The 13,079-nt window shown below is 35.8% G+C and overlaps 2 pseudogenes; both read left to right on the top strand.

Moving 5' to 3' along the window:
- The first annotated feature begins 5,515 nt into the window (after positions 1-5,515).
- Positions 5,516-5,636, top strand: LOC111827737 (annotated as a pseudogene).
- A 131-nt stretch (positions 5,637-5,767) lies between these two features.
- Positions 5,768-5,885, top strand: LOC111827740 (annotated as a pseudogene).
- The last annotated feature ends 7,194 nt before the right edge of the window (positions 5,886-13,079 follow it).

Genomic DNA, 13,079 nt, shown 5'->3' with positions numbered 1-13,079 from the left:
TAAATCCCACAGAGTGGATGCCAGCCTGGCCTGGTCTCACCTCTTTCCGCCTCCTGCCCTGCAGCGCGCTCACAAGTGTTTGGAACATAGATTGGGGATGGAGGGAAATATGATCCCAGACCCAGGTCCTGAGGGCTACTAGAACATGTCATGTGTCTGGCACTGAACACGATGCATTGCCAATTTAAAACCAACTAAATGACCACAGTTGACCACAGTTCTCCTGGGAAAGAAAAAAGAGCGAGCATGTGGCTGATGAGAGAACAATGAAAAGATATCTTGCACACACACACACACACACACACGCACACTTTCAGACAAAGTTCATTTGTCTGAAAATGAAGGCCATATTCAGGGCTAAAAAAATATATATTACATGGATGGCATTAACAGGAGGACCTAATGAGGCACTCTCACTGCTGTTGTCCTTCCAAATAAAGTTTAAGGACACACTGAGCCAGGGAGGAAATGAATATTCAATTTAGAGCTTTTTCATACATTTCATATCTGCCTCTCCCATCATGTTTGCGATTTTTACAGTCTTTGTTATGAATAGCTTCTCATCACATTTCTATGAGGGAGATCATCATAATTACAACCTTATGTTATGGGAGAGCAGAAAGAAGTGACTTGGCAAAGGTCATGTGGCAATGCAATGTCCTAGACAGGAAGGGAACTGATATATCTGGAAACCATTGTGAGCTGTGCATTCCAGTGAGCCTGGCAGAAAGCAAGGCTCAGGTTGCCCCAGCCAAAGCTTCGGGCTTATTCAGGAACATGAGTGCTTGCTTGATGTGCATGTGATGTCACCAAGAAGAAGAAATTAAACTTTAGTAGTAACTCGAGCAAAATCTTATTTAGAAGCAATTTCCAAAATGATTGTTACGATTGTGAGTGTTAGGAGGAAGACAGGGTAAGGATGAACTGGCTTTAATACTGGGACATTTGATTTGGCATTTAAATTGCTGCAAACTCTACTCTTAGCTAACAACCCACCCTTTGCAAAATCATTATAAAAGCTCAGGCTAGGGTAGGACCTCTTCATCATACTCTGCAGGGGGCTGCTTCCATATATTCCTGTATATTCTTCCATAGTCCACATGGTTACGGGATGAAGCAACACTTCTATGCCAGCATGCTGCTTAACTGTAGGAACCAGATGTTCAAACAGTTTTAGAAATGAAATATCATGAAGTCCTTAATTTCTGAACAATGAATGAGTCTTTTTGCAAATCTTACCCAAACTGATAGCTGTTCTTTTCCCAACAAAAAGTTTAAAAAATTTTTAAAGCCATCTATCACCACAACATAGAAGAGAGTAAAGTTGAACACTCAAATGAGGGAAACACTTATAGTAGGTATTTTTCAAAAGGTGCCTATTGCCAGGTAAGTAAATCTGCTTATATAGTTGGTTTAATGCAAACAAACCAACCAAGCACTTCCTATATGAACTTTGAAATATTTAAAGTGGAGAAACTGAGAATTTTCTATAATTAATATTAAAGTCCTGATGTATGGAAGTAAATATTGAAATCATAGGTACAGGACAAAACCTTCAGTGGATAAAGGAAAAGTCTACTAAAGGAGAATATGTCCCAAACTGGACAAAGACAGACGCATGTCCCTCAGCCAGATCTGAACAAATTGCTTTCCCCAACTGTCCCGCAAAGAGGAATTCAATGTTAATATTCCATGTAGTTTGTGTTCCTAATATTTGAAAAAAATGATTATTAAATATTTCCAATAGTACATAGAAAATGGTACTGTCACCATTACATTTTACAAACATTAGCTTCTTGTCATATTTGCTTTAGATCTAATTTTTATGAGAAAGAAGACATAGATACATTAAAAGTCCACAATGGAACTACTCCGGAATTCAATTTCCTCTACTCTCTCCTCAGAAGAATCTGAAATCGGTTTGTGTCTTCTGTTGTTTTTTCATACTTTATTATATGTGGACGTATTGAAAATCATTACGTAGTTTGCACATTTTAAAACTTGAACCAAATGGTATAATGTTGTTCACATTCATGTCTACATTTTACAGTTCCTCATTGTTTTTGTCATTTATACAAATTGGTATATGTATCTAGTTTCATCATTATAACCACCAAATTTAGTCTATTCATGGGGGGATCTTTTAATAATAGATGATTTTATTATTATTTTATTAAAAATATATTTTATTGATTTTTTACAGAGAGGAAGGGAGAGGGATAGAGAGTTAGAAACATCGATGAGAGAGGAACATTGATCAGCTGCCTCCTGCACACTCCCCACTGGGGATGTGCCCGCAACCAAGGTACATGCCCTCAACTGGAATCGAACCTGGGACCCTTCAGTCTGCAGGCCGATACTCTATCCACTGAGCCAAACCAGTTAGGGCTGGGTTGTTTGATTTTTAAAAAATCTTTAGGAGTTCTTGGTATATTCTAGTTAGCAATTCTTTGACAATGATATGCCTTTCAAGTAAATTTCCTCTACTATGCCTCTTTAAAAAAGTATTTATATGTCAGTAGTTGTACTTACTATAACACCCTACTTTTATTCTTCAAGACAGACACATCCATCATACACATTTAATGAACACAAAGAAATTTTATAGAAACTTCATTTTGCTTTTCTATCAACCCCATTCTTGTTTAAGTCCAGCGATAACTTGCTACTGATCCTTGTTTTCATTTTCTTGCTTTGGCCCCAGATCTGGTCTTTTATATGACATTTGAATTTATAAGTTTTGATAGTTTGTGTTCTCCAAAAATGTTGTTCAGCACTCAACCTCTGTCACCTCCATTTTTTCCTCCTTCTGTAGATTTTCTGGATCTTATATAACTCACGTAACATGTTCTCGTGGTTGTGGTAAGCTAGACCCATGTTTCTAGCATGGAACTAAACATATCAAATCATTATCAATCTGATGTGATTTCTTCAGAAGTATACCAGTGTCCTGAATCATGAGGTCTAGGATCTTGTCTTTTCACCACAGTATTGTCAGTATTTTTGGAATGAATGAATGAATCGAGGTGTTCTTTGCACAACCTCTGAACATTGGAAACCTAATTCTAGCACAAGTCTTTCTAAGTGAAGTTCGTACCATAACATACTAGTATAGCTAGTGTATCTTAATCATTTTATTCTCACAACACATTTAATAAGTATGGAGTTATTAAAACATGGCTGCAAACTCTTTGGTATTTCTCTCATAAAGACTCACCTAAGCAGGTGGGGGAGGGGAGGAGTTGACTAAGAGGCACTCATGAAAGCCACAGCCCCGGGGACACAGGCTCACTAAAAGATTGAGACCTAATCGCAGGACCATAGAACCCTTTCCCTCTCTCCACCTCACCATCACATCACTAGGGCTCTGGTATTATAACCAGGAAATATAATTGAAAGAACTGCAGGCCTCAGACTTTACTTAAGAAGAGATCTCTAGGGAAACCCAAATACAACAGAGGAGGCAAACACAAGAACACCAGAGGAAATGTTAGCTTCTGACACCTGAGCTACAACAAACAGTAAACATAGCCCAACTCCTAGGAAGATAAACATAAAGCCTCACACAAAAGGCCTACTCTTACCCAGTACATCATGTCAAGCTTTCAATAAGAAAAAACTATAAGGTATACTAAAAGGCAAAAAAGTCAGTTTCAAGAGACAGAGCAAGCAATACAACCAGAGTCAGATATGGCAAAGATGCTGAAATTATCAGACTGAAATTTTAAAACAACTGTAATTCATATGCTAAGAGCTCTAATGAAAAAGGTGGGCAACAGGCAAGAGCAGATGGATGATACCAGCAGGGAGATGGGAATTCTAAGAAAGAATCCAAAGGAAATGCTAGAAATCAAAAACACTGTATGAGGAATGAAGAATGCCTTTGATGGGCTCTTCAATAGACTGGACACAACCAAGGAAACTGTTCATGAGCTAGAAGAAATATAAACTTCTAAAACTGAAATGCAAAGAGAAAAAGAATGACAAAAGACAACAGAGTATTCAAGAACTACAAAAGGAGTAATATATGACAACAGGGATAGAAAAAAGAACAGAAGAAATAAATGAAGCAATGATGATTCAGAATTTCCTAAAGTTAATGATAGACATCAAACAAAAATTCAGAAAGCTCAGAGAACCCCAAGCAGAATAAAATCCCCCAAACGACAGCAACACATATATCAAGCTATAAAAAAAATCAAAGACGCAGGGAAAAAAATCATGAAAAAAACCAAGGAGGGTGGGGGAACGCCTTACTTACAGAGGAGCAAGGATAGGAATTACTAAGACTTCAGAGGCAAGAAGAAAGTAGAGGGAAAGTGGATATTGAATGTGATGAAAGAAAAGATCTACGAATTAGAATTCTTTCTTCAGTGAAATGATCCTTCAAAAGGTTTGCCCCTTTGGGCTCCTTAGGCTTTAGTATGTTTGGAATGAGGGTTTCAGTCAAACAAAGACCTCACCCGTCCATGTGGCTGTGACTCTTCACATTGTGTGTCCTCAAATGTGAGAGTAAGGAGAGTGATGCTGGTATGAATCGGGCGTATAGGGCAGAGAGACCATGAGGTGTGTCTCTTACGTAAAGCAGTCCAATCGCTGAGCTAAGACAGCACTCGGACTGTACATATGACACTAATGAGAGGCTGCATACAACTTATTAACATGAAAGCTCAGAGCCCTTATTATACATCCAGAACAAACAAGCACTGCGCACCTGCTTCTGTATCCTTATGTAAGAGAAGGAAGAACTGCGATTCAGTCTGTTTTGTGGTTTCCTTGGCCTCTATATTCTGCCCCAAAGAAAACAAATATACACACAGCTGCTACAGCACTTGCTTTCTGTTCCAGATGAGGGTAAGCATGGAATAGAAATCGTGGGTGCCTGCAGACGTGGCCTAATAACTAAAAAGTGACAAACACAGCAGGTCTCTCCTGGGTCCCAGTAAGGAGGCTGTAATTCATTATAAAAGCATTTCTGCACCTGCAGCGATGGTTGTTTTATGCTCATCTGTGCGCCAGAGGTTGTCTGTGCGTAACCATGTGAGGACTGCGGGCTGGAGGCAGAAAGCACAATGATGATCCCCAAACCAGAAGAGCAAGGCCCACTGGGGTACAGCCAGTTTTCTGAGTCTTGATCCCATAGGGGTCAAGACTGCCTCCAGGGGCAGGGGGTGGGAGTGGCCTAGAAGAGGTCAATGGGGGAGACATATGTGATACTTTCAACATTAAAGATAAAAATTAAAAAAAAGACTGCCTTCAGTTTGGAGGTGGTGAGCAGAGATTGAAAGTGCAGTTTTTAAAAAATGAAATATAAACCAAAGATTTGGGAATTCCAGACAGCGACCAATTTAAATCCTTTCAACGGGCCATGCAGCTGCAATCCAGTAGAGTGCTTGGCTGAGGCTGGTCAATGATTTTAACCTTTCCTTCAACTGATATTTCTTGTTATAATTATTGGTGGTATTACTCAAGGACCATGTGATACCTGGTATTGTTTTTAAAAATCCTATTGATGATCACTTCTCAGCCTTTTGGTTAAGATCAAAAGTGAAGCAACTGTTCTTATCAGTTTAATATCTAATACGTCCTCTATCTGAGGACAATATATTAAACTAGAGGCCGGATGCACAAAAATTCGTGCAAGAGTAGGCCTTCCTTACCCCAGCTGCTGGCACCAGCTTCCCGTTGGCACCTGGGAGCCGGGCTTCCTTCTGGCCCCGGCTTCATCCATAATGACATCCGGAATGATGTCTGGTTTAATTAGCATATTACCCTTTTATTATTATAGATGGATTTTGGGGGCAGGGAGATGGAATAGGAGCTTGCTTCGTCCACTCCACACATTGACCCAGTATTGCAGTACCTCTGGGAATGGTGCACACACACACAAAAAAAATCCTATTGATTACAGAGAAATGGATTGTCTTTCAAAATTTCCTCTGGAACGCTTTTGTCTTTTCTTCCTACTATAGATTAAATAATCCTGTGGTGATTTTTAATAGGAATCATTTGGAATCAAATGAAGTTATCGGTTACAAATGCTATGAAGCATTTAGGAGAAACTCATTTGTTCAGTTATCCAACCAGCTCTCACTGATTGCTGAAGGCCAACCATGTGTTCTGCTAAATGCTGGGAACTAGAGATGAGCAAGGGAGCAAGAACCAATCCCTTCCCAGTAGGAGCTTACATTCTAGAAGGGGACATATTCATGGAAACTAATAAAAGCAATAGAATGTGACAGATCCTAGTATAAGAGGGTGAACTATGCTCCAGCAGGGCCCAAAGAGTGTTCAACTCCACCAACCTTTCTAGAGGAAGCAGTGCTTGAGCTGAGTCATGAAACATGACCAGATAGTCACCAGACTTTCCAGAGAATGCTCCAGACAGGAAACTGAACATAGGAAGGCAGAGAATGAAATGGCTGAATACATTCAGAGAGCTGAAGCTGGCTGAATTTGGAACAAGGGCATATTCATGTATTCATTTATTAAACAAATTCCTCAGAATAGTGAATGAGACACGTTCAGTCCACACTTGCTTGGAGACTATAGTGATAGAGGCAGATTTTGCAAGTACTCTGTAAATACATTTATCAGGTAACTACAAATTATTAATGCCTATAAAGAGAAAAGCAAGGACTACGATATAAACTAGAGAAAGGGAGATGAGGGGGGCAGAAATATTCTTTAAAGGTCAGGAAATGCTCTTGTGAGAGGTGACTTTGAAACTGACACCTGAAGAATGAGCATCTTAAATAAAGTAGGTGGGATGATCACCATAGACAGGCACATGGCAGAGTCCTCAAATGTGGAGAGGAGGGTGGGAGGGGAGGTTAGCCCAGTGAATGGACGTGCCATCAATATATGAGGGTGTTTATCCCCTCTCTCCTAGACAATAAGGAACCACAGCATAATGTTTAAAGAGACAAATATGATCATTTTTTTCATTTTAGGAAATCCACGTTCTTGGCAGAGTAGAGAGGTATTATCCACCGGCTAAGAAACTGCAGGTCTCCTCAGTGGAGAGAGGGTTGATGCAAGTGCTTGTATCAAGGAAGGAAACTGACAGGACCTAAATTCTTAGAGCAGCAGAATTTTGGAAGACATAAACAACACCAATCAAAAACTAAGACAGTATCACTAAACATTCCAGCACTTACAGATGACGATTCAGTATTTTGTCTGCATTCTTCTAGTCTCATTTCTATATGAAAACATAGTTTATAAATTTTATTTTTGCCTAATTTTTCACAAAGCACCTACATGGTGAACATTTTCCAAACTAGTGTATGCCAGTGACTTTATTATTTTAATAGCTGCATTGATCATTACCCCATTATTTTTTTCACACACTTGCATTATTAGAAATGTTGTTATGGATATTCTACAACAAATGGATATAGTATGTAGATCATTGTGCTCCTGTCCAATTATGTGTCAGGGAGATAGTCCTCAAAGCTGAATTATTATGTCAAAGCATACAATTTTTTAAGTGCTTCTGATACAGTCTGCCAGAATACCCATTTGAAAACTGAATTCTTCTTGTACCTTTGTTGTTCTAATCTAGCTGAACTCTGAAACAATTTTGGCAAATTGCAAAGAAAAAAAAAGTAATTTGTGTTGGAACTCCATTAAATTTATGGTTAATTTAGGTATACTTGACATTTTTATCCTATTGAGTATTTTTACCTGGGGACGAGCTATGTTTCTACACATCAAAGCAAGACTCTAATTTCCTTCAATGGTGCTTTACAGTTTGCCTTTTTGTGAGCCCTATGGAGTTCTTTTTCATTTTATCCTTGGGTATTTGACATTTTATTACCATTATGAATGGTGTATTTTATTTAAACACTAAATATTCTGACTATATTTGAAATATAGGAAAACTGTGGAACTTCTAATATTTAATTTGCAACTGGCTACATTATTGAACTCATTAGTTCTAACAGCTTTTTTTTCTGTTGAGTTTCTCAGGCTATTCAGGTGGAAAATTATATTATTTTATAACATTTGATAAATTTGCTTTCTCTTTTCCAATATTTTTGAGCCATTACATAGTTTTCTTATTTAATTGTGTTGCTGGCATTTCCTGAACAGTCTTACACAATCTTTGCGATCATAGGCTTGTTTCACTGTTCCAGACTTTAATGGGAATTTCTGGAGGGTTACATCATGAGGCATGATATTGTTCAATTATTTTAAGCTATGCATCTTACATGTTAAAAAAAATCACTCTCTAATCCTATTTTTAAAAGTTCGATTGAGAATAGGTCCTGAATTTTATTAAATACCTCTTGAGTTTCTCTTTTGATGCTTTTTCTTTCATGAATAATGGTAATATATATCCTAATATCAAAGCACTCATTTCTTCCTGGAACAAATCCTATTTTGTCATTGTAGCTTAGTCTTTGAATAAATATTTTAGGTGATCTAGTTAGTATTTTTGTTAGGAAATTGGTGAGTATATTGGTTTTTGTGTTGTCTCTGTAAAATTTGGTTATTGGGGTTGTGAGATATATATATATATAAAACATTCCTTCCTTCTCTATGTTCTGGAACAATTCAAATAGCCTAGAATTACACGTTCCTAAATGTTTGGATGGATGCACCCATAAAATTACTTAGCTCTAGTGTCTTTTGAAGGGACAGTTATTTAATAAATTTCTTTGAATTTTCCATGAATTTTGATCGAGTAAATATTTCTACCTCTTCTAGGAGCAATATATCTTATCTTTATTTTCCTGAAACCTTGCCTATTTATATTTTAGTCATTAACATAGACTTGTTGGATGTGTTCTTTTATAATTATTTTACATTTTTCTATCAATAATTATAACTCCTTTTGATGGTTACCTTTTCCTATATAGAGGTAGTAAGTTTTATCTTTGTTTTCTATTCTGCAAAAACAATAATTCCTGGATTTATTTATTAAGTCTCTGTTCTAAATTATTAAGTTTTGCTTTTATTTTGGAAGTTCTTTTCTTCTGTATTCCTTAGCTATGCTAGATTTTGCTTTTCTAGCTTCTTATAGGCAATTGATTCTTACTGTCTTAGTGATAAATATATTTAAATCTATAAACTTGTTTTGGATACAGCTTTGGTTGCATCGAGGTTGAGATCCATATAAACTATTATAAATTTATTAACATATATAAATTATAATATTGCATATATTACATATATATATTTATATTAGGCACACAGAATGTGTTCTTTAAGTATACCTATTATTGTTATTGCTACTTTATTAGTGTATTTATTATTCTTAACTTTTTACTTCATGGCAAAAAATAAAATATTTAAAGTTGAAGTTATCTTTGTTTTTTTGTTCCATGATAATTTTTCCCTCCTTCCATAAGGCAACCTCTATTATGAATTTGATGTGAATCAGTCAATTCTACACTTTTAAATCTTACAAATCTACAAATTCATGACTAATATGCAGTATTGTTTTATATGTTTTTAAAGTACATACATACTACCACACTGATGAATACTTCTGTATCTTTTATGTCCAGTGTATTTTTAAGAACTATGCCAATGGACCTATGAATTGATTGATATATTTATACATATGGATATGGAGAGCTCATTTGTTTTTAACTTCTGTGTGGTATTCTATCATATGGCTAATCAGAGTTCACTTAATCTCTTCCTTTATTAATATTTCCATCCTCTTCATTTTTCAGTCTTTAAGTATAATTTACTTTTTAAAAATTGAGATATAATTGACATAACAATGTATAAGTTTTAGGCATACAACATAATGATTTGATATATTGTATATATTGTGAAATGATTAACATAATAAATTTAGTTAATACCCATCATCAAACTAGTTATAATTTTTCCTTTTTTGTTCTATTTTAATTCTTTATTGTTGAAAGGATAACATGTCTCCCTTTTCCCCCACTGACCTCTCCCAGCAATTTTTTCTGGTGATGAGAACTTTTAAGATCAATTCTCTAAGCAACTTTCAAATATAAAACACAGAATTGTAAACTATAATCACCAGGCTATACACTACATCCCCAGGATTTATTTATCATATTGGTGTAATATTTTTGTGTTTATTCTTGGTATCATATCACTGAAATTTTCCTTTAAATATTGTAAGACCAATTCTGACTTTTAATGATGAGTCTAATCTGTTTGTAATGTGAGCACTGATGTACTTGGGTTTGTGTTTTATATTTACTATGCTCCTCTACACTTTCTTGTATTTTCCTTTCTACTGACTTTATTGAATTTTCTTAATTTTTTCCTAGTGGTTTCAAAATTATACATTCTATTTATATTAATTAGTGGTGAACTGCAAATTTGTACCATATAAAATTAATTTAACTTAATTTAGCAAACTCAAGATTAGAGAGTGGGAATCCACTAGATCCAGTGACTTTCCCTCAAGTTGGTTTATTTATTTTCAGTGCTTGTGACCCTTTTATGAGTAACTATAAAAATAATCAGTAAACTGGTGTAATTAAAAATCAAACTTGACCAAAGATTTAAAGAATAATGTCATGAAAAATAAGAATGTGAACTTAAATCATTCTAAGGCTTATGCATTGTTGGCAGGGGGTCGGGGGGACCTACAACCGATTACTCTACCCAGAAAAGTTATCATTTAGAATCAAAACAGATAAAGAGCTTCCTAGACAAAAACAAGCTAAAGGAGTTCATATCACCAAACCGATATTTTAAGAAATGTTGCCTAACCGGTTTGGCTCAGTGGATAGAGCATCGGCCTATGGACTGAAAGGTCCCAGGTTCGATTCTGGTCAAGGGCATGTACCTTGGTTGTGGGCGCATCCCCAGTTGGGGCTGTGCAGGAGGCAGCTGATCGATGTTTCTCTCTCATCAATGTTTCTAACTCTCTATCCCTCTCCCTTCCTCTCTGTGAAAAATCAATAAAATATATTTTAAAAAATGTTAAAGGCTTCTTTAAGAGAAGAAAAAAAAAGATAAAAAATATTTATAATAAAATGACAATAAATACATATCTACTACCAATTACTTTAAATGCAAATGGATTAAATGCTCCAATCAAACAACATATAAAGGTTGAATGGATAACAAAACACAACACATGACCCTTATATATGCTGTTTACAAGAAACTAACTTCAGAGTGAAAGGCACACACAGACTGAAAGTAAAGGGATGGAAAAACATATTTCATGAAAATGGAAACAAACAAACAAAAAGCTGGGATAACAATATTTATGCCAGACAAAAAATAGACTGTAAAACAAAGACTATATAACAAGAGACAAAGAAGGATCCAGCAATTCTACTTCTTGGTATTTATCTGAAGAAACCCAAAACACTAAATGGAAAAGACATATACATCCATGTGTTCATTGCAACATTATTTACAATAGACAAGATATGGAAGCAACCTAAGTGTCTGTCAATAGATAAATGGGTAAGAAGAAATGGTGCATATATACAATGGAATATGACGTGGCCATAAAGAAGAATGAAATCTTGTCATCTGTAATATGGATGGACTTAGAGGGTATTGTGCCAAGTCATATAGAGGAAGACAAATGCCATATGATATCACTTATACATGGAATCTAAAAAACCAAAATAAATGAACAAGCAGAACAAAAGCAGACTCATAGACACAGAGAACATTTTGATGGTTGTCAGATGGGAGGGGTTTGAGGGATGGGTGAAAAAGATAAAGAGATTAAGAAGTACAGATTGGTAGTTACAGAACAGTCACTGAGATGTAAAGAACAGCATAGGGAATATAGTCAATAATATCTTAGTAACTATATATAATGTCAGATGGTATTAGTTTTATCAGGAGATCACTTAGTACAGTATATAATGTTTAATCACTGGGGTGTATACCTGAAACTAATATAATATTCTATGTCAACTGTAATTGAAAAATTAAAAAATCATTTACAGTTAAAAAAGAAAAAGCAATCTGAAAGATATTAAATAAATATGTTTAAAGTATTTTAAAAATAAAAGGTTATAGGAATCATTAGGAAAGAATAGGAGACAGTTAAAAAGAATCAATTCCTATAGACAGTCGTAACTCTATAGATGGGTTGAAAAATACATCAGATCCTGCTGAAGAGAGAATAAATTGGAACATAAATCTGAGGAAGCCATTCAAAACAGAACACAGAGAGATTAAGAGAAAATATATGACAGAGAAGTTAGAAAACATAAAGGATGCAATCACAAATTCCTATACACATTTCAAACAAATTTAAGAAAGAGGGCACAGAGAGAGTGGGGGAAAGACAACTGTGGTAGAGATAGCAACTAAGAATTTTCTAGAATTAAAAAGGAACATATAAAATCCTTAGTAGGTGCATAAAACAAGCCCACCTCTAGTGAAATTAAGAAAATTTAAGGCAGGGAGAATATTTAAAAAAACAAAAATCATTGGAAGTTATTTTTTAAATATATTTTTATTGATTTCTAAGAGGAAGGGAGAGGAAAAGAGATAGAAACATCAATGATGAGAGAGAATCATTGATTGTCTGCCTCCTGCATGCCCCCCACTGGGGATCGAGCTGAAACCTGGGCATGTGCCCTGACCAGGTATCGAACAGTGATCTCCTGATTCATAGGTTGACACTCAACCACTGAGCCACACCGGCCAGGCCATGGGACTTCTTCAGGGTCTCCTTTCTGACTCTAGGGATTCCTTTTCCTTGGTTTTGGGTTTGCCTACTCAACCTGCCTTATTTCTCCAAAATCTATACAATTTTCTAAATATTTTGTAATTCTAGTTTTAATTATACTTAGGTTCATATATTTTTACAAATTTAAAATGTTTTGCATTAGCTTTACTTTATTTTCATATTTATTTAAAGGTAATTTCTAACTTTATTGTCTGAAAAGATCTGTTTTAGTTTTGTGACTTTCTTTTTGGCTTACAATCTAAACTAATAAAAGAGAAACATGCAAATTGGTGTCACTCTGCTACGCCTACCAGCCAATCAGAGCGACTATGCAAATTAACCCAACAAAGATGGCGATTAATTTGCATACGTAGGTGGGGAGCGAAGACTGAAGGCTCCGGCTGGAGTAAAGACTGAAGACTGAAGA

The sequence above is a fragment of the Myotis lucifugus genome, unplaced genomic scaffold (assembly GCF_000147115.1).
Source record: "Myotis lucifugus unplaced genomic scaffold, Myoluc2.0 scaffold_211, whole genome shotgun sequence".
Classification (NCBI taxonomy): domain Eukaryota; kingdom Metazoa; phylum Chordata; class Mammalia; order Chiroptera; family Vespertilionidae; genus Myotis; species Myotis lucifugus.
This window is presented reverse-complemented; position numbering and strand designations above follow the sequence as displayed.